This window comes from Corythoichthys intestinalis, chromosome 16 (assembly GCF_030265065.1).
Source record: "Corythoichthys intestinalis isolate RoL2023-P3 chromosome 16, ASM3026506v1, whole genome shotgun sequence".
NCBI lineage: Eukaryota > Metazoa > Chordata > Actinopteri > Syngnathiformes > Syngnathidae > Corythoichthys > Corythoichthys intestinalis.
Window position 1 is genome coordinate 40,223,138 of NC_080410.1, and position 22,828 is coordinate 40,245,965.

At 39.9% G+C, this 22,828-nt stretch overlaps 1 protein-coding gene across 3 annotated transcripts in view; it reads right to left on the minus strand.

Moving 5' to 3' along the window:
- Positions 1-19,150, minus strand: part of rhbdf1a (rhomboid 5 homolog 1a (Drosophila)) — a 129,471-nt gene extending 110,321 nt beyond the window's left edge. For all 3 annotated transcript variants that reach the window (XM_057860712.1, XM_057860711.1, XM_057860713.1), the window contains exon 1: positions 18,760-19,150. The gene's annotated coding sequence lies outside the window, so the exon portion shown is untranslated. The remainder of the gene's footprint in view (positions 1-18,759) is intronic.
- Positions 19,151-22,828: the final 3,678 nt, after the last annotated feature.

The window sequence follows — 22,828 nt, forward strand, 5'->3', positions numbered from 1 at the left end:
TTTTTTGTAATCGAATACTCGAGTTAATCGATTAATCGTTGCAGCACTAGTAGAGCTAGAATTCGGCTATCGCGAGCACAATAATCGGCTTCAAATGCTTAGTTCAATGCATTGCTTAATATGATAATAATATAGCTTTTACCTCACATGCTGCGCTTGTGTCATTCACACACAGCGCACTTAGATTGTGACCGCCGTCGTGGTTGCCTCAACTTCCCATTCATTTCGGCAGAACCGCTAGTAGTCGCCGTCATTACCCGATAGTCACGGGCGTGTCATAACAACGCGAGAGCTAACAAAACCACTGTAACGCACGCTCTGTAGCGTTTTCTTCACTGCCCAAAACGAAACTAGTAGTGGCAACGAAGCAACATGCTAAAACAATGGACAGTTTGCGCACCACGCCAGCGACGTGCAGCGATTGATTTTCAACGCACCCCGGAAAACAAAAGTCGGACTTTGAAGTGACGAAGGCAGCCAGATCTGTTCGCATGGGATAGAGCTAGTGTGAAGCGGAGCCGAGATCGTGAGTTTTTAACCCTGAAAAATAACCCACTACAATGGTGGAAAGGGCGGCATATTGTTTTCACGAAACGCAGTCTACTTAAACATGAACATGTGGATGAGTTGATCTTCCTCAAGAAAAATCTGCCCTTCAAAAAAATATATATACAGTGAGGAGGAATTAAAAAAAATGTGGAAGCACAGGCATAAGTGAATGACTTTGCTGTGTATAAGGTTAAAGTAATGATTATAGACCTGTCTAAAATGCCATGTTTTTTTCCCCCAGTTATACCAGTGGTAAAGCATAATTTATTATTTATTTCTGATAACACTAGCAGGTTTAATTCTTTTTTTCTAGAGCTGCTGCTAATAATTAATATTTTTTTGCTTGTAAGATGTTTACGTTGAACGTTTGCACTTAAATTACTTACCTATTGTGTTCAAAACACCAGGAAATACAGTAATTAAATTACTGCACTTTATTGTTGTCTGTCACTGGAGTTTTATTTTATTATCAATCCCATCCATCAAAATGACGGTCATATAGTAAGCTTTTTTGTTTTTTTTGTTGTTTTTTTCCCCATAAAAAAATAAAACACTGGTATGAAATTTTGTTGTTTAATTTAAACTTTAATCTTTTTTTATATGTTTAAAATACTGTACGAACACACACAACAAATGTTTACTATCATATCGTTTTCACTCTGTATCGAACCGTATCGTTCTTAAACTGTATCGAATCGTATTGAATCGCTCGGCCTTAAAAATGTATCGTTTTTTTTAATCGAATCGTAACCTGTGTATCTAGATACATATCGAATCGGCTTCATGCCAGAGATTCCCAACCCTAATTTATAGGTCATTTCCTGTTGATTTTAGGGCATTTACAGGTTACTTCCTGTTGATTTTGAGTCACTTCCGATTCATTTGGGGACAATCTTGAGTCACTTCCTTTTCAGTAACGCAAAATCAACGGGAAGTGACGCGTAAATGCCCAAAAAGGAAAAGTATGTGACTCAAAAATCAACAGAAAATTACGTAAATGTCCTCAAATTACCTTGGTGCCTGGTATTGGCTGCCACTGATGGCCCCAGACGTCCAATCCATCTGAAGTGGGAGGGTGGTGGCGCCGCCACCCTCCCACTTCAAATGGATCGGACGTCTACTAGTCATTAACTCATTCTAATCCGGCATGAATTTCTCCTTGGAGAATGCATGTACCTAATTTTCCCTACTGTGCCGCAACACTAAATTTTAGGTCTCCCCCACCTATCAAATCCACAGACACAAAAACACCCATGGCTACCCAGACAACACAAAAATAGTATACACAGCAACAAAATCGACCAAACTACTGAGAAAGCATAATTAAATACGTTGTAAATATGCTACAATAGAGGCGTGCCCATCATTACACAGCTAAATAACTGGAGACAGATGAGAAAAGTTGAGCTTACTCTCATTTAAATCAATGTGGGTAGAGTCAGTCCAGCCCATCTAAATGCTCTAAAATTTGTGTTATTTATGTGAAATTTTTAACTTTCTGCTGTGGACGCTAATGAGGTTATTTATGTGCAGCTTGTTTCAAGTGTTCTACCAGCGTAAACAGTCATAAAGAGTCTGATTTGTCTCACAGAAATAGACAATAGGCATTAAATCTGCGATGGTAATCCAGCCAGAATGCGAATAATTGTTTCGAGTTCCTGTATAGAGACGTGGGAAGAGTAGTAGTAGGCGGTAGAACAAGTTGGTTAACATGTCTGATCTGTCCACACACACACGTGTTTGCGAATCATGACGTTGCATAAATGACAGCACGATGACAATAAAAAAAAAAATACTAATTGGGTCAAATCTTGCTTCTGCTTATTACAATTTCCTTAACTCATTTACTGCCATTGACAGTTACCTACGCCCAATTCATTTTGACTAGGAGGCCTGGCAGAGATCATTCCAATGATCACAGTCAGCCCTCCAAATCCAAATGGATTGGACGTCTGTTGCCGTCAGTGGCAGTAAATACATTAAAAACGTGAGCTAATGAGTTCTAATGTCATCGTTTATATAAGCTATTATCAACCCAGCTAACAAATTCAATTAGGTTCCTGTTGGGACCGTTGAATGAAACGTGCAGTGATTTAAGCAGTCTATAATGTCTTAACCAAGACTTGAATGTTAAATAAGCATCAGTAGATACAGTAGGGCTGCAGCTATCGATTATTTTAGCAGTCGATTAATTGATGAACTAGTTAGTTCAAATACTCGAGTAATCGGATAAGGAACATAAAAAAATTAAAATACCTGAGGTGAGCCTCTAACTGTATAAAAAAAAATGAGGATCTAAGTTAGGGCTGCAGCTATCGATTATTTTAGTAGTCGATTAATCGATGAAGTAGTTAGTTTGAATAATCGAGTAATTGAATAAGGACCCTGAAAAATTAAAATATCTGAGTTGAGCTGCAAACTGTATAAAACATTAATAAATGAGGATCTATGTTCAACAAAATTTGTAATTGGCTTACTTTTACTTAAATAGCAAAAGTCAGCTCGCTTAAAAGCTATAAGTATAAGGTTTTTTTTTTTCTTTTTTTTTTTTACAATGCCCTTATCAAATGGTTCGGACACATATTCCCCCAAAAACGACGAAATATACTTATAAACTAAATTACGAATGCATTTTTTTAAAAAAAACATTAGCTCAAACAAAGACGTAGCTTATGTTGGTCTTAACAGGTAGCAGCTGGATTCAGCCATGTGAAATGAGACAGACCAGAAGGCAGTGTATCCACCCAAATCAATAAAATGAATTGCAAAAACTTTCAAAATAAACCATTACAACGCTACTTTACTTAAACGAATACTCGAGGCAGCAAAATTTAATTCCAATCTTTTTTTTTGGCTAATACTCGAGAATAATAGTATAATAGTGTAATACTCGAGTTAATTGATTAATATTTGAAGCACTAATCTAAGTACAACAAAAGAACAATTACATAGCAAAAGTCTGCTAGCTTAAATGCTATAAAATAAACTTTTTTTTTTTTTTTTTTTTACAATGCTCTTAACAAATGGTTCAAACTAGGGCTGTCAAAATTATCGCGTTAACAGGCAGTAATTTTTTTAATTAATCACGTTAAAATATTTGACGCAATTAACGCACAAATGCCCCGCTCAAACAGATTAAAATGACAGCACAGTGAAATGTGTACTTGTTGTGTTTTTCGGAGTTTTGTTGCCCTCTGCTGGCGCTTGGGTGCGACTGATTTTATAGGCTTTAGCACCCATGAGCATTGTGTAAGTAATTATTGACATCAACAATGGCAGGCTACTAGTTCATTTTTTGACTGAAAATTTTACAAATTTTATTAAAATGAAAACATTAAGAGGGGTTTTAATATAAAATTTCTATAACTTGTACTACCATTTATCTTTTAAGAACTACAAGTCTTTCTATCCATGAATCGCTTTAACAGAATGTTAATAATGGTAATGCAATCTTGTTGATTAATTGTTATAATAAGAAAATACAGTACTTATGTACCGTATGTTGAATGTATATATCCATCCTGTGTCTTATCTTTCCATTCCAACATGAATTTACAGAAAAATATGGCATATTTTATAGATGGTTTAATTGCGATTAATTGCGATTAATTACGATTAATTAATTTTTAAGCTGTAATTACCTCGATTAAAAATTTTAATCGTTTGACACCCCTAGTTCAAACACATATTCCTACAAAAAAACGGCTAAATTTACCTATTAACTAAATTATGAATCCATTAAAAAACACCTCAAACAAAAACGTATGTTGGTCTTAACAGGGAGTAGCTGGGTTCAGCCATGTGAAATGAGTTATCTCAGTCACTCACGAGGGCAGCGTATCCACGCAGATGAATACAACTAAATGCAAACACTTTCAAAACAAACCATTACAACGCCACTTTAATTAAATAAATACTCAAAGCAGCAAAATTTAATTCGAATATTTTTTCTAACCAAATTACTCGAGTTAATCCATTAATCGTTGCAGCACTAATATATAGTGCATATGTATAAGTATATGGTGATGTATCGCGATACTTTGTATCCCAAAAAGTTATCAATATGCTCCTGCTAAGCATTAAATATATCGTTTTAAAAAGGTATCACTGTTTGGGAAAAAATAAATAAATAAATCTTCCACTCGAATAGATTTTGTGTTAGCTCATTGGCTGCCATTGACTGCGGTAGAAGTCCAATCCCTTTTGACCCCGACGGTCAAAGATAGATTAGACATCTAGCACCGTCAATGGCACTGAAACAGAGCATTCATAGCCGGTGTTTCCGGTTTGGGGGAAATTTACAGGTCACTTTCTGTTCAAGTGATCTGTAAATGCCCCAAAATCAACAGGAAGTGACCGAAAATCAATATACTGTATATTGTAGAATAGGCATGTGCTGGTATGATATTCTGACTGTATGATAACCTCAAACCAAAATATCACAGTTTCACAGTATCACAGTATTGCAATTACAGCTCTAATATGTGTTACTTTGAGATATCTGGGTTTAAAAAAACAGGATTTTTTATTTTTCAAAACACATTAGCAAATTGGAACATAAGTATAGTGTTAATTTAAAAAAATACATAAAAAAACAAGACATTCTAAATCAAATTAAAATAAATGCAGTCCATTACGTGAGCCTAAACCCACAGCCACAGCTCAACATTATTACCATCAGAACAAAAATAATTGTTTTCAATAAAAAGCACGTGTGTATGACTCGTATCATGTTTACATTATACTACTGGTGCACGATAATTATTGGTTCGATAATTATCGGTCCGATAATAGGAATTATGACGTCATCCCGATAAATCCAATTACATTTATAATAGGACCGATAATATGTACTGTTCTGGCTTTGCAGTTTCCACAATAGTATGGGAAATCAGTTGACCATTTGCGGGGCATTGCTCCCACCGGCTGGTCAGAATAATTCAATGCACCTATTTTTTGTTACAGTAGTTTGGTTCAATCACTTACACATTGCGGCGTCTAGCGGTAGCATTGACAGTCGTGAATGCTTTCTGTTACGTTTCCGCCTCGGAAATATACGTAAGTATTTTATGTTTACTATTACATATGGATGTGCAAAATATGTTTACTTCTGTGCTCAAGGGTCATATGTATAGAACTTCATAAGTCGTATTATAGAAGCCAGCCAATGCTTAGTAGCTCAAGCTAGTGTGCTATGCTATACATATAATAGATGTGTATATAAGCGTATTGTGCAGTTTGTTGTATATTGAGTATTGAACATGTGTATTTTTCTGTTGTACTTTCACAATATTAAGACGAGTGTCTTCCCATTAAAGCAAAAGACCAAGCCTTGTGGTTTATGGAAGTGCATTCATTCTTAGCTGGCTGTCGGGCAGTGCAGAAGTGAAACGCACTGTTTTGTTCATGTCATTATGAAAAATCTGATGAGATCAAGGGCAAATCTATGTTGAATCCACCACTATTTTTTTTTAACCTCAAGGTGTTCAAAAACTCAGGTTATACATTTTAAAAATTATATATTTATTATCGGTTATCGATATCCGTATCGGCTTTGAGGAGCAGGAAGTTATCGATATCGGTATCTGTTTCAGAAAATGGATACCGTGCACCCCTACATTATACATACACACTCTCAACTCAATTGCCAGAGAGAAAAAAACACCACATGTTTTACCACCGCTAGACACACTAAACATGCTGGAGTTCACTCTCGTAGCTGGTGGGAAACGTTCAAGACTTTACTAACCTTTCATTTTGTATAAATGCAAAATCATATTGGGGGTATTGCCTCCTCGGCAGCCACCCTCCGCATTAGGGCTGCTGCTACAAATCAACTGAAAATTCTATCGATTAATCGAGTAATCGGATAAAACATTTTTTAATAGGTAAAGAGCAATTATAAATATACTAGGGCTGTCAAAATTAACGCGTGAACGGGCGGTAATTAATTTTTAAAATTAATCACGTTAAAATATTTAACGCAATTAACGCATGCGCAGGACGAACCACTCAAGCATTGCCGCGAACAGACTACAATGGCACCGTTTGAAGTATATTGAGAGCTAAGCAAGTGGAGTGGATGCAAGTGTTACCGGCACCCCCAAGGGGCCGCTGTTATTTTCAATGTGACCGGCATTGTCAGATTGAGCAGTGAGGAAGAAAGTGGTCAAGCGAGACATTCATTGGAGTCGCGCTATTCATTGGTATAAGCTGTAGCATTTCAAACACAACAGTTATAATTATTGTGGTGCGGAAAATGGGGAAGAATGACTGGAGATGATCTTTATCTTAACACTATGTATTGCACACAACGCAGAGAAGATATACCGTTTGTAGCCACCATTGTGACTCATGGTTGCCCAAATTCCCATCATGCATTTGGGAAGTTAAGAACATTTAGGTCGCTACAGTATCATTTAGTGAAAGCACAACAAAAATAATATTCCTATCTCTCAAAAAAAAAAATGTTCACAAAAAAGCGCTCAATGCAAAGAGAACTGGCATTGTACTCACATTTATCTTTTAATTCAGGGATGTCCCGATCCAGGTTTTTGCACTTCCGATCCGATACCGATATTGTTTTGCACTTCCGATCCGATACTGATACTAGCCGATACCGATACCGCCCTATCTGAGCATGAGTTAAAGTTTAAAGTTATTTAGCCTCCTTACTTAGTTGTCAGACTCATGTTGAAAAAGGTTTTAGTACTCTTGATAACAACGAGCCAGCTGAATTAGATGAGTTTGAATAACACACAACGGTGGGTAACAAGAAACTGACCTGTTTATTCAGTGACAAACACAAAACATTATAAATAACAAACAGAAATGGCATAGTCAGTCAGTAAAACGTGCAAATAATATTGTAAACTGTCTTAAAAAAGCAAAACACACCAACAACCTCAGTCGAAAATCCCACAAATCCCCCAAGCTATTAGATGCTTTTAATGTTTCGTGCATTAGTTACAAAAATTGTATAAAAAGCCTCTCAGGTTTAAAAAAACGACTATTTCAGTATCAAGTTAACATTTTAAAACAGTAAATAAAATACTCAAGTCCCCATTCTGTATCAGGAACTTTAAACTACATTCAATTCATTTAATTTTGCGAATCAACTGTTAAAGTTGTTATAATTGCTCCCGTTATTCCATAATTTCCCTTCTGTCTACTTTCGACATGTGAAAGTTTTAAAACTGTTTTGAAGATAGATTCAAGTCAAGATTTTGCCGATTTAGGAGTATTTTAGATAAAAAGTTAATTAGGTTTGCTTGGAAGGTTCACAACAGCCTACTAGGGAAGTCTTCTGCTTTAAGATGGCGGCTGTTTACTAACGCATCTGGTTTACAATACTTCAATGTTGCCAACGCAGTCGAGTCTGTCGTGTAGCATCTGGTTCTATATACATATGATATCTATTATCTCCAGTAAAACGACGTTGATGTAGTTTGTAGCGGCTATCAGCAGCAGCCAGTTATTCTTGTGTTTTTTATCCAGCGGCATGAGTTGAGCTAAAGCCGTGAGTTGAGCATTGGCATTACCCGGGTCTAAGACAAGTTATGTTTACTTTCGGGATGCAATGCGGTCAGTTTCTCATTGCGTCCTGATGACCGCGCTGTGTATTAGTTCCGCTTTACTTGACATATTTCAATAATCGGAATTTGGATGTTTGTGAATCGTTCTCGAATCTTCCACGGCCGAATCGCGTGTTGGATGGTGCGTCTTTACTCACGTGAGATAATGGCTCGTCATCCAGAATGAATTCTTCGGCAATGACTCCTGTTATTCCCTGGGCTTTGGGACTGTCGAGTGCCAGTTTGTCACGCATAGCAAAAGTTTCTGCCAGTGTTAGTTGCGTAGGACCTTTCTTTTTGTCTTCGGTTTTCTTAACATACTCCTCATATTGTTTGTGGTGGTATTTCGCTAAATGCTTGATTAGGTTGGTTGTATTAAAACTTCTTACAGCTTTACCACTACGCTTGACTTTAATGTGGCATATGTTGCTCCCTGCCTCTTCGTCTTTGTCGTCCTTTAAGGTGAAATGATTTCACACAGCTGACATTTTTACCGATCGATCGGGTCCGATCACTTCATTTTCAAAGTATCGGAATCGGCAAAAAAATATCGGACAGGCCTTTTTTTATTTTATTTTTTTTTTTATTAAATCGTTTTCTAATTGTATTTAACGTTACAGACATAATATGTTACACTCATCCAGAGTCTAGTTCAGGCTTAAGGTAGGGTTATCAAATTTATCCCGATAATGGCGGTAATTAATTTTTTAAAAAATGTATCACGTTAAAATATGTAACGCAATTAATGCATGCGCTGCACGACCCACTCACGCATTGTCGCGCTGAATCTGTAATGGCGCCGTTTTACCTATATAGAGAGCTAAAAGGCAGCGTAAAATGAGTAGAGTGAATTTTGGCAGCCTTTGGAGCCTTTTTTTAATTGGCTTAAGCCTTACAATCGCTCTCCCTAATGATTAGAAATATCGTGGGGAGCAATGTGGGGAAGCAAGGTAGTGATTGATATTTTTCTTTACACCCTATGTTATTTCCCAACGCAGAGAAGATATATCAATTGGTAGCAGTACGCACAGTCATGGTTGCACTTCCCATCATGCATTTGAGCATGGCTACAGTATCATTTACTGAAAGGTCAACAAATACACTAGATGGCAATATTTAGTCTCAATATACAAAGTCACATTTATCCTTTAAGAATTACAAGTCTTTCTATCTGTGGAGCCCTCTCACAGAAAGAATGTTAATAATGTAAATGCCATCTTGAGGATTTATTGTCATAATAAACAAATACAGTACTTATGTACTGTATGTTTAATGTATATATTCGTCTGAGTTTTATTCATTTTTTTCTTAATGCATTGCCAAAATGTATATGATCGGGAAAATTTATCGGGAATGATTGGAATTGAATTGGGAGCAAAAAAAAGCAATCGGATCGGGAAATATCGGGAGCGGCAGATACTCAAATTAAAACGATCGGGATCGGATCGGGAGCAAAAAAACATGATCGGAACAACCCTAATACAAAGTATCACGATATATCACCATTTCGATATTTTGTCATACAACAACATAAAACATATTTTACATGTCGGTTGGCCCTCCTCCTCTAAGCCGCGACCGTCTGTAACTTCTCTGTTGCCGAAGTATTCCCGTACCAGCGATATTTTTTTCTTTGATGGGGGAAAAAGTTCAGGAGTTTCACCTCCTCCAGCAATCGTGTAGCACAGCTGACTTACTGACACTGAGCAACAACCGGTGGGGGATGGTTGAGCCTTACAGCTGCAAGCGAGGGATTTCTCTATCCATTTTCAGGACATTAAAAAAATAATAGCTAATACCTTAGGGACGGTATGACGGAATTTTTAGCCGTTTTAAAACCTTGATGTTTTCATACCACTGTATACCTTGAAACCGGTAATCGGCACATGTCTCTTGTAAAATGATCTCCGAGTCCTGACCCATGTATCGATAACTTTTGTATCGCCAAATCGTGAGATAATCATTATCATGAGCCTTGTACCGCAAATTGTATCGTCCTAATAAGTATAGGACACACTTTATTTCAAGATACTATAAAGCCCACATGAAACGGTTCTGATCCAATCACGCAACCTTCAAAATCTCCTTCCTAGAAAATAACCCTTGCAATAATGACGTCTGCGTCCTATCATAACCGGAGCACCAAAGCGAGATGATTCCCGCAAGTCGTCATCTTGAAGCCATTAGGCCGCTTATCACAAAGTATTGAGGCGGATGGACTCGTACAAAATCACTTTCGAATGCACTCCGTAGGGCCACGTTTCCATCCAACCTTCCAGCGCAGCGCGACCCGCCAAGGTACTGTTTTGTAAGTCCTCATCTTTATCACATCAATGTGGTCAGACGTAGCGAATAACAATGTGGACTGGCGACCGCTCCCTCGCTTAAAGGCAGGAAGGTTAAGTGGATGCAGGGGTTTGAGCGTGTAAAGATTATGGATGTCTTGCAGGGCATTGCTTTAATTCTTCCTCACAGTGACCCAATCAGATAATTTGATAACATTGAACACAACACGGCAATTGGAGATAGACAACATTGGGCATTAGAGATGTCCCGATCGATCGGCATCCGATCACGTCATTTTCAAAGTATCGGAATCGGCAAAAAAATATCGGCCATGCCTTTTTTAAAAATACTGTATATATATATTTTTTAATTAAATCGTTTTCTAATCGTATTTAACGTTACAGACATAATATGTTACACTCATCTAGAGTCTTTAGTTTAGGCTTAAGGTAGGGTTATCAAATTTATCTCGATAACGGCGGTAATTAATTTTTTAAAAAATGTATCACGTTAAAATATTTAACGCAATTAATGCATGCGTTGCACGACCCACTCATTGTCGCGTTCAATCTGTAATGGTGCCTTTTTACCTATATATAGTGCTGAAAGGCAGCGTAAAATCAGTAGAGTGAATTTTGGCAGCCTTTGGAGCCTTTTTTTAATTGGCTAAAACCTTACAATCCCTCTCCCTACGATTAGGAATATAATGGGAAGCAATGTGGGGAAGCAAGGTAGAAATTGATCTTTTTCTTAACACCTTATGTTATTTCCTAACGCAGAGAAGATATATCAATTGGTAGCACTACGCACAGTCATGGTTCCACTTCCCATGATGCATTTGGCCATGGGTACAGTATCATTTACTGAAAGCTCAACATATACACTAGATGGCAATATTTAGTCACAATATACAAAGTCACAAGCCTTTCTATCCGTGGTTCCCTCTCACAGAAAGAATTTAATAATGTAAATGCCATCTTGAGGATTTATTGTCATAATAAACAAATACAGTACTTATGTACTGTATGTTGAATGTATATATTCGTCCGAGTTTTATTCATTTTTTTCTTAATGGATTGCCAAAATGTATATAATCGGGAAAAATTATCGGGAATGATTGGAATTGAATCGGGAGCAAAAAAAAAAGCAATCAGATCGGGAAATATCGGGATCGGCGGATACTCAAACTAAAACGATCGGGATCGGATCGGGAGCAAAAAAACATGATCGGAACAACCCTATTGGCCATATCTTGAGCAAAAATGATCTTTTTACAACAGAAATGGAAACAATTGTGTAGCACGGTGAACTTAACTGAACCAGACGAGACGAACGGGTGGTCTAAACAACAGTAGGGTGACCTTGGCAAGACAACCAGACAGATGATGGAATGGAAATGCAAACAATCGTGCACGAAAGCAAAGTCCATTCATGCATTATGTTCAACTTATTTGGAAGTCTGTCCTTCCCTGCTTGAGATGATGCCATACCTTGACATGTGTTCGGTTTAGATGCTATAATAAAATGAACTCAACCAAACCAAGCATTTGAGCAGGCTGACTTTGTTTGGTTAAAAAAGATCCTGCAGGAGCTGGCATTCATCTTCATTTTCCTTTCACGCATAACATGATCAGATAATTGGATTAAAATTACTTGGAGTAGGGTGACAGTTACTTGAATCCCACCACTTTGTATCTGTTATTTATCCACAAAAGTAATAATTGTGACCAGTGTTGTTTTCGTCAACGATGACGCATAGATGTCACTATAGGTTGATGGGACAAGGGCCCGATCTGTAGGGGGCTTATTTTAAAAAACTTAAAATTCAAATATACGGTACTTTTCATTGTGTCAAAGTGTCATTTTGTCAGTGTCGTCCCATGAAAAGATATACTTAAATATCTGCAGAAATGCAAGGGGTGTACTTTTGTGATACACTGTATGTTGCAATACCCGATTTCCAGAGTTCCAAAGAGTGGGATGGTTAGTACTTTTTAAAGAATTTTGACGTTTCATATGCAAACAATGTTACAAACCAAAAATTCTCAGTCTGGCAGGCACGTTTTAGTTGAATCCAAGAAAAGAAGCATGTGTGGCACAGAAATCCTATATAATCCTTGCCAGGAAGTACACATAAAGACTTTTGACATTGGAAAAGCACACGATCAACCAAACCAGCACAGACATTTGTCGAGAATGTATCAAAAAAGAAGAGAAATCCTGCAAAATCGTTGCCTTTCACGCAACCAGAAAACTTGACACTTGACATATCAGATACAGTGGGGCAAATAAGTATTTAGTCAACACCAATTGTGCAAGTTCTCCTACTTGAAAAGATTAGAGAGGCCTGTAATTGTCAACATGGGTAAACCTCAACCATGAGAGACAGAATGTGTGTGTGTGTGTGAATGGGGGGGGAGGGGGGGGGGCAGAAAGTCACATTTTTTGATTTTTAAAGAATTTATTTCCAAATTAGAATTAGTGGAAAATAACTATTTGGTCACCTACAAACAAGCAAGATTTCTGGCTGTTAAAGAGGTCTAACTTCTTCTAACGAGGTCTAACGAGGCTCCACTCGTTACCTGTATTAATGGCACCTGTTTTAACTCATTATCGGTATAAAACACACCTGTCCACAACCTCAGTCAGTCAAACTCCAAACTCCACTATGACCAAGACCAAAGAGCTGTCAGAGGACACCAGAGAAGAAATTGTAGACCTGCACCAGGCTGGGAAGACTGAATCTGCAATAGGTAAAACGCTTGGTGTAAAGAAATCAACTGTGGGAGCAATTATTAGAAAATGGAAGACATACAAGACTAGAGTTGGTAATCTTTGAGCACCTAACGATTCGATTACGATTACGATTCAGAGGCTCCGATTCGATTATAAATCGATTATTGATGCACCCCACAACACTTTTAATGTTTTGTACATTAGTTCCAAAATTGTTCAAAAATCCTCTCAGGCTAAACCAAACTATTTTAGTATCAAGTTAACAGTTAAAAACAGTAAATAAAATATTCAAGTCCCCATTCTGTATCAAAAGCTTTAAACTACATTCATTTAATTTATTGTTGTGAATCAACCGTTAAAGTTGTTAAAATTGTTCCCGTTGTTCCATAATTTCCCATCGGTCTACTTTCGACATGTCAAAGTTTTAAAACTGTTTCATCATTTAAAGATAGATTGAAGTCAAGATTTTGCCGATTTAGGGATATTTTAGATAAAAAGCAATTAGGTTCGCTACAACAGAGCCTTCTAGAGAATCTACTGCTTTAAGCTTGCGGCAAGTCTGTCATTTCGCATCTAGTTCTTTGTATATATTCCAACGCTGTAGTCGTCTGTCATTTCACATCTAGTTCTACAATATGTGATATCTATCTACCATAGCCATATGTTGCCGTATGTTTGTAGCAACTAGCAACCGGTCGCTGTTTGTAGCGGCTGTCGGCCGCAGCCAGGTATGATTTTTTTTTTTTTTTTTTTTTAATCGAGCGGCATGAGTTGAGCAAGAAATTTACTCTCGGTCCATTCCTCATTGCGTCCCGAAGACCGCGGCGTCCTAATGACCGCGCTGACTGGGTTTTATTTCCGCTTTACCTGGTATAATTCAATAATCGGAATTTGGATGTTTATGAATCATTCTCGAATCTTCCACGGCCGGATCGCGAATAATCTATGAATCGGACATGTCGCACACGCCTCTATACAAGACCACTGATAATCTCCCTCGATCTGGGGCTCCATGCAAGATCTCACCCCGTGGCGTCAAAATGATAACAAGAACGGTGACTAAAAATCCCAGAACCACACGGGGGGACCTAGTGAATGACCTACAGAGAGCTGGGACCACAGTAACAAAGGCTACTATCAATAACACAATGCCCTGCCAGGGACTCAAATCCTGCACTGCCAGGCGTGTCCCCCTGCTGAAGCCAGTACACGTCCAGGCCCGTCTGTGGTTCGCTAGAGAGCATTTGGATGATCCTGTATAGGACTGGGAGAATGTATTATGGTCAGATGAAAACAAAATAGAACTTTTTGGTAGAAACACAGGTTCTCGTGTTTGGAGGAGAAAGAATATTGAATTGCATCCGAAGAACACCATACCCACTGTGAAGCATGGGGGTGGAAACATCATGCTTAGGGGCTGTTTTTCTGCAAAGCGACCAGGACGACTGATCTGTGTGAAGGAAAGAATGAATGGGGCCATGTATCAAGAGATTTTGAGTGAAAATCTCCTTCCATCAGCAAGGGCATTGAAGATGAGACGTGGCTGGGTCTTTCACCATGACAATGATCCCAAACACACAGCCAGGGCAACAAAGGAGTGGCTTCGTAAGAAGCATTTCAAGGTCCTGGAGTGGCCTAGCCAGTCTCCAGATCTCAACCTCATAGAAAATCTGTGGAGGGAGTTGAAAGTCCGTGTTGCCCGACGACAGCCCCAAAACATCACTGCTCTAGAGGAATGGAGGAATGGGCCAAAATACCACCAACAGTGTGTGAAAAGCTTGTGAAGAGTTATAGAAAACGTTTGGCTTCCGTTATTGCCAACAAAGGGTACATAACAAAGTATTGAGATGAACTTTTGGTATTGAACAAATACTTATTTTCCACCATGATTTGCAAATAATTCTTTAAAAATCAAACAATGTGATTTTCTGAGGTTTTTTTTCCACATTCTGTCTCTCATGGTTGAGGTTTACCCATGTTGACAATTACAGGCCTCTCGAATATTTTCAAGTGGGAGAACTTGCACAATTAGTGGTTGACTAAATACTTATTTGCCCCACTGTAACAGATACTTCAATACATATCAGATACTTCTACCCTTCATTGCTTTTGACAATGACAATGCCAACAGTTGTGTACCGCACCAAAATGAACCAAACTAGTTCCATGCTGTAATACGCGGTGTAAACAAGTGTTGGGTGAACTTGGCGAGACAAGCGGGCAGACGGTCTGACAGCGTGCCAGGAGACATGCGGGCACAACTAGCTGGGCAGACCCCTGGAAAAAAAAAAAACTCTCACATACCAACCAGTCAACACATGTGTAGACTCCCCGATATCAGCGTGGTGGTCCAGTTTGCGTTCGGCTTTATCGGTGCGGTTACATCATGCCCAGCTATGAGCTCCCTCCCCTTCCTCCAGTGTGATAAGGTTTCAGGCCCATGTGCTCCTGTGTCACGTCTGCCAAAATAACTCAGCAGTTTCTAATAAACCGCGGCGGGGAAGGGGAGGAATCACTGCCCACCTGGAAGCATAATTCAAACGAACGAAGCAGGAATCAAAAGTTAGGTTCAAACGACCCAATATGGGAAGCACATGGCTGCTTTTTCTTCCCACTCTTGCCTTTAGGCCTTAAAGCAGTCATTCCTAACTAGTTTGTGTTCGATAAGAGATCATCAGGTGCACTGTGGGAAAACTATAATTAAGATTTGAGTGGGAATTTCCTCACGATACGATTTGCGATACAAAGCTCACGATAACGATGATCTGACCATATGGCAATACAATGATTATCGATACATTGGTATGGAAATCATTCTAGAATATTCTACAAACAACTAATAAACAGAAAAACAAGCGTCTGCTGTGAATTGGAATGAGATTATCACTAGTAGACGTCCAATTCATTTGAACTGGGAGGGTGGCAGCGAATGAACATTCCTCCCACTTCAAACGGATTGAACGTCTATGGCCGTCAGTGGCAGCCAATGCCAGGCAATGAGGTAATTTGAGGCTATTTAAGGTCATTTACCTGTTAATTTTCAGTTACTTCCTGTTGATTTTGGGGTATTTTATGGGTCTCTCCCTGTTTATTTAGAGTTACAGAACAGGACATGACCTGGGAATCACCCAAATGAATAGGCAGTGACTCAAACTCAACAGGAAATAACCTGTAAATGTCCTAAAAATCGGACAGAATGACTGTGAATGCTCTGGTTTCAAATGAACGAACGTTCCCAGTCTAAATGGATTTGGCGTCGTGCACCGTCAATGCAGCCTTAGTGTTAATTGAGACACTATTGTGGTGGAAGATTTTGGTAGCAACTTGTTAGTTCCTTTTTATTATTATTATTTTTTTTTTTAGACATTGACACCTTTTTAAAACGATATCTCGATTCTTGACATGAGCATATCGATAACCTTTTGTGATACAAAGTATCACGATATGTCACCATTTCAATATTTTGTCACACCCCTAAATTAAGAACTAAGATTTGTTAGCCTATCTACGCCAGTGACGTATAGTGACAGGCAGAAAAATTCAATTCTCTCCTATTAGTGCACGATTGAGCTCAACTATATACAGTAGGGCAAATAAGTATTTAGTCAACCACCAATTGTGCAAGTTCTCCTACTGGAAAAGATTAGAGAGGCCTGTAATTGTCAACATGGGTAAACCTCAACCATGAGAGACATAATGTGGAAAAAACAACAGAAGATCACATTGTTTGATTTTTAATTTCCAAATTAGAGTGGAAAATAAGTATTTGGTCACCTACAAACAAGCAAGATTTCTGGCTGTCAAAGAGGTCTAACGAGGCTCCACTCATTACCTGTATTAATGGCACCTGTTTTAACTCATTATCGGTATAATAGACACCTGTCCACAACCTAAGTCAGTCACACTCCAAACTCCACAATGGTCAAGACCAAAGAGCTGTCGAAGGACACCAGTGACAAAATTGTAGACCTGCACCAGGCTGGGAAGACTGAATCTGCAATACGTAAAACGCTTGGTGTAAAGAAATCAACTGTGGGAGCAATTATTACAAAATGGAAGACATACAAGACCACTGATAATCTCCCTCTATCTCGGGCTCCATGCAAGATCTCACCCCGTGGCGTCAAAATGATAACAAGAACGGTGAGCAAAAATCCCAGAAACACACGGGGGGACCTAGTGAATGACCTACAGAGAGCTGGGACCACAGTAACAAAGGCTACTATCAGTAACACAATGCGCCGCCAGGGGCTCAAATCCTGCACTGCCAGACGTGTCCCCCTGCTGAAGCCCGTACACGTCCATGCCCGTCTGCGGTTCGCTAGAGAGCATTTGGATGATCCTGAATAGGACTGGGAGAATGTGTTATGGTCAGATGAAACCAAAATAAAACTTTTTGGTAGAAACACAGGTTGTCGCATTTGGAGGAGAAAGAATGCTGAATTGCATCCGAAGAACACCATACCCACTGTGAAGCATGGGGGTGGAAACATCATGCTTTGGCGCTATTTTTCTGCAAAGGGACCAGGACGACTGATCTGTGTGAAGGAAAGAATGAATGGAGCCATGTATCGAGAGATTTTGAGTGAAAATCTCCTTCCATCAGTAAGGGCATTGAAGATGAGACATGGCTGGGTCTTTAAGCATGACAATGATCCCAAACACACAGCCAGGGCAACAAAGGAGTTGCTTCGTAAGAAGCATTTCAAGGTCCTGGAATGGCCTAGCCAGTCTCCAGATCTCAACCCCATAGAAAATCTGTGGAGGGAGTTGAAAGTCTGTGTTGCCCAACGACAGCCCCAAAACATCACTGCTCTAGAGGAGATCTGCATGGAGAATGGGCCAAAATACCAGCAACAGTGTGTGAAAAGCTTGTGAAAGGTTACAGAAAACGCTTGGCCTCCGTTATTGCCAAAAAAGGGCACATAACAAAGTATTGAGATGAACTTTTGGTATTGACCAAATGCTTATTTTCCACCATGATTTTCAAATAAATTCTTTAAAAATCAAACAATGCGATTTTCTGTTTTTTTCCACATTCTGTCTCTCATGGTTGAGGCTTACCCATGTTGACAATTACAGGCCTCTGTAATATTTTCAAGTAGGAGAACTTGCACAATTAGTGGTTGACTAAATACTTATTTGACCCACTGTATGTAGTTTTTGTGTGATTTTTGTTCAGAGATTGTTCTCATGTGAAATTCAGACTCAATGGTGCTGGGACCTTAAGGATGATGATGAAAACGACTATGAGGAGGGAGGAGAAGGTGATGGAGTGGGAGGGGGACGACGAGGATGATGGCGTGACTTCACCCCGTGATGATTATTCAGCAGCATTCCTCATTCCTTTACACAACATTCCCCTCTGCTGTTACAAAAACAACCTTTTTCCAAAGTCTTTTAAGTCAACTGACTGGCTCGCGAAAGCACTTTTCAGATGAAGGGAAAATAAAATAAACCTGCTACTTCCCCTTTACTGTGTACTGAAAAAAAAATCCACACGTCATACACCGAATAAATAAATAAACCATCAGACTGGATGAGGAAGAGGAGGCTCGGTCCTTTTCCTCGCGTGACCATCATCGCGGTGGGTGGATTCGTAGCCGCAACTCACCCTTCAAAGCCGGCGGCTCGGGTGATCTCCAGCGGCGGGGAAATAAATCCGATTTCCGCGTTCTCCTTCGGGACTTGTCACATCATCCTGACAAGTTACATGCAGGAAATGAACGCTTCTTCTGGGTTGCTTTTCCCTCCCCACAGCACCACCGGCAGCCCCGGCAGGATTCTCGCTTCCTCCTCCGGCGTCGCCACAAATCCTTCCCCGGTGCCGCGTCGTCAAATCCGGCCACGCTGCTCAACCGCACCGGCGTCCCTGGAGGATAAAACCAGGCTGTCCGCGTCTCTGCTTCCGACTGTCGGACACAGACTTCCCACACTGCTCCATGCATCGACCTGGCCCAAGTTTTTCTTGCGCCGGGTTTGAGCGTGTGAGCCCCGCCCTGAGCTCGGAGACCGTCTGTGGGAAGGAGGCGAGCCCAGCTAAAGCCGGCAGCCAATCGGCATGGGAACGGGGAGGCGCTCCCTCTACTTCTCCTCCTCTTTGGTCGCTGCCGCCGGTGACTAATAAGCGACGTCTTCATCCGGAGTGGACGCCACCGAAACCGGCTTACGTCCCGCTGAGACATGTGACTAACCGCAACCCTGCTCTCACCATGGTCGTGTAGAGTAAAATGCTCAAAAAAAGGACCAAAAAATGGAAATGCGGAGTTAATGTTGAAAAACAAATAATTGTAAAATAATTGTAAAACTGACGAGGATAGACGTCTAACCCATTTTGACTGTGAAATTCATGTTTTAGTGCCACTGACAGCCAGTGTTGGGCACGTTACTTTAAAAAAGTAATTAGTTATAGTTACTCACTACTTCTTCCAAAAAGTAACTGAGTTAGTAACTGAATTACGCTATGGAGGAAGTCGGCGTGATGTCACGATGACGTCACCTCGCTTAGCAACGTGTCGCCATTTTGTGAAGGGGGAACGCACAGCTAAACATTCCATAGACAAACGTCTGAAATTATTATATTTCAGGTGTGTTTTGCGTTCTTTTTCCTAAAAACATCTTAAACGTGGCTTACTATTATCACGAGTCACTGCCAACAGACGCGAGGAGGTGATGCAATTTAAAATTAGCGTTTATTGGCTTACAAAGCTGCCCATACAAAGTCGCAGCTGATAGCTGGATAAACAAAGGAATGGCCTGCAGTGGAGTTCGGAAACATCTACAACCAGAGGCGTCGCGTTCCATTAGGCAAACCAGGCAATTGCCTAGGGCCCCCAGCCAGCAGGGGCCCCCAGAGGGCCAACAGATTTAGCACACGCAGCTTTACTGCACTGTCGCTGCGACAAGCGTAGGGAGTGTTTCAATACCAAGGATCAATTTGGCAGATTATCTAATGATTCTGTTATTGATCCCATCCGTCCATCAATCAGCACTAACCATGTCACGTAGATTATACATGTTTAAGAAAGTCCAATCAGCTATTAATACAACTTGATTGTTTAAAGAGTGACTCACCAAGTATTCTCTGGAAAGTCCTTGCCGAGTTGTTTTACGTTGATTTTCACAGGCCACCTCAATATTCATGTGACTACTTGAAGAAATGGTGATTTTTTTCCCAAAAAGTCTATTAATGGGTCTATCGTATTCCTCGTCGAATACTTTATAAGAAAAATATAACATATATGCGTCTAAAATAATCCTAAAAATTTTATTTGCAAATTTAATACTCATTTCGGTCGGTAGTCCACCAATCAGTGGTTTTTACGGAATAATTAGAATTTGGTGGGTCATAGGGCCAATCTGACTCCGCATCCGTTGGTGGTATTTTTGTGTTGCTACTCTTTCTTCTATTGTTCCAAGTCCAACTGTCCCCCTTACTTGCACACGCTCGAAGGGCCCCATGTTGCTTGTTGCCTGGGGCCCCCGGGGACCCTTGCCACACTTCTGTCTACAACTACCTCATAAAGTCACCCAGTAAGTTTACCTTTATCATTTACGTGGAATATGCACTATGTGGAACTGAGAAAATTGGTAGTATATACAAAGTGATTATTTCTGCCGTAACCGGTAATTCGCCTCCAAGCGTTATTTAGCCATGAGCACGTCATGGCAAACTAACCAATTCCCACCAGGCCAAAAATATACCGATTGACTAATCAGAGCAGTTCAGGGCAAAAGAAAAATAATGCTTTGAGAGTTGCCGGTTACGGTAATAATAACCACTGCCTAGTCTATTGAATCCTAGCAGCTAATTGGGGCAAAAATTAAAGTTTACTTACCAGTAATAAAATGTCGGCTGCAAACGTAAATGTGCTTGGATTTAGGTTCCCACAGGCGAAAATAGTCAACGGAAAATGCGGCTCCGAACTCTTCCTTGTGTGACGACCCGCAACACAGCAACTTTTAGTCATTCCGACGGAAAAAAGACCACAAATAAAATGAAAGTTAAACGCGTTTGTATTACAATGCACGACAGAGCAATTGCTTGTGACTCGTCTTTTGCTCCATTGTCAATATGGCGGCGGATTGTTGTGGCTGGTGACGTCATTAAATGCCCGGATGTCCGACTTCCTGTATAGTAAAAGTAACTAGTTACCAGGGAAAGTAATTTTTTCCGTTACTTTAAAAAGAAGTTGTTGTATGTCAAAGAGTTTGAAATTTTCTGAGCAGTATTCGAGTCAGTTGAATAGAGAAGAACAGACAGGTACAGTAGTTGTGTTATAGAACCTTGTAATATTTATTGCACCTCACCAGCAACATTTTTATCCTACACTTGAAGTGCAACAAAAATAAACAGTAAACAATATAATAACAATCAGCAGTAGACAATATAAAGTGAGTTTGATCAATTAAAGCAGTAATGTGAAGTAAGGTTGGCCAACCATGTTTTGTAATAATATCAATGGCTAAACAGTTATAAGCATATTTTCGTTTTTTTTTTTTTTTAACGCAACCCTTCCAGATTCTTTGTTTAACCCATAGCAACGCCCTTGACAACGAAAATGCTTTTCTTTGGCAATCTTCGGAAATCTTCGGAAATTACGTCACACCTAGAAGTGCAAGGGAAGTCCGCCATAGAACAGTATTGTTTGTTGCATTGCTTCTCGGTAAGATGCCACGGCGGTGTGTGGCGATGTTTTGTTCTCACTCAAACGAAAAGTTGTATGAGTGGCCAAAGGATAGCAGGGCACGTAAATGGACATCTTTCGTTTGCACGAAGCGAATAAATTTCACGCCATCACCGAGTAGTGTTCTCTGCCGCAAACACTTCGAAGATGCCTGCTTCCTTAACCGGTCTGCTTATGATCAAGGATTTGCCAAAAAGTAAGTGTGATTTTTGGATAGATGACTGATGACTTTGTCAAAGCAGAGCTGCCAACTTTTGTGGAATGAACAGTATAAGCTAGCGACGTTAGCCGAATGTTAACTCGTGGCAATCCCCGATCATAGTTGTTGTTGCGTTCGCTAGGTTAAATTGTGCGTCATCTACGATCTTGTCCGAAAGGGTTAATCCACTGTCAATCGGGAAAGGGGTGTGGATGGGCATATAAACGGGTCGGCGTCGCAGTAATTAACGGTCACGTTGCAGTAAGAGACACACACCGCCAGTGAGTTTGTGCACATTTATTTGTATTTGTATTATGTATTTCCACCTTCATGCTTCAAGCATTGCATTGCATTTGTACGGTTCGGCGTTTCTTTCACGGTGATCGCTTGATAGCCTTCAAGTTTTTGTTTTACGTACAAGAGCCGCTGACAGGTGACAAGGGTTGCTTTTAATGTCTGGCAGCAAATCAGCGAGTGCGCAGGTCACGCAGTGAATCATGGGAAATGTAGTCTCGAGACAACACTGAAGTGGTGCTTTGTAATCTGTTCGCTTGTGTGAAAAAACTACATTTCCTCACGCCATTAGACTTCCTGCCGAGAGCTGTGCCGAGCTGTGTTCTTACTGTTAGCTCCTTGTGTTAACACAGAAACAAAGTTGTCAGCACGTCGTGTGTTCGATACATTTGTAAACAAAAAGCTCATAACAAGACACTATGCACGATCCGTTTAAGAGACGCTGGAGTAGTAGGAGGCGAGGAGGAGATCAGCGAGAAGCAAAACTTCGCGGTCGAATGTGG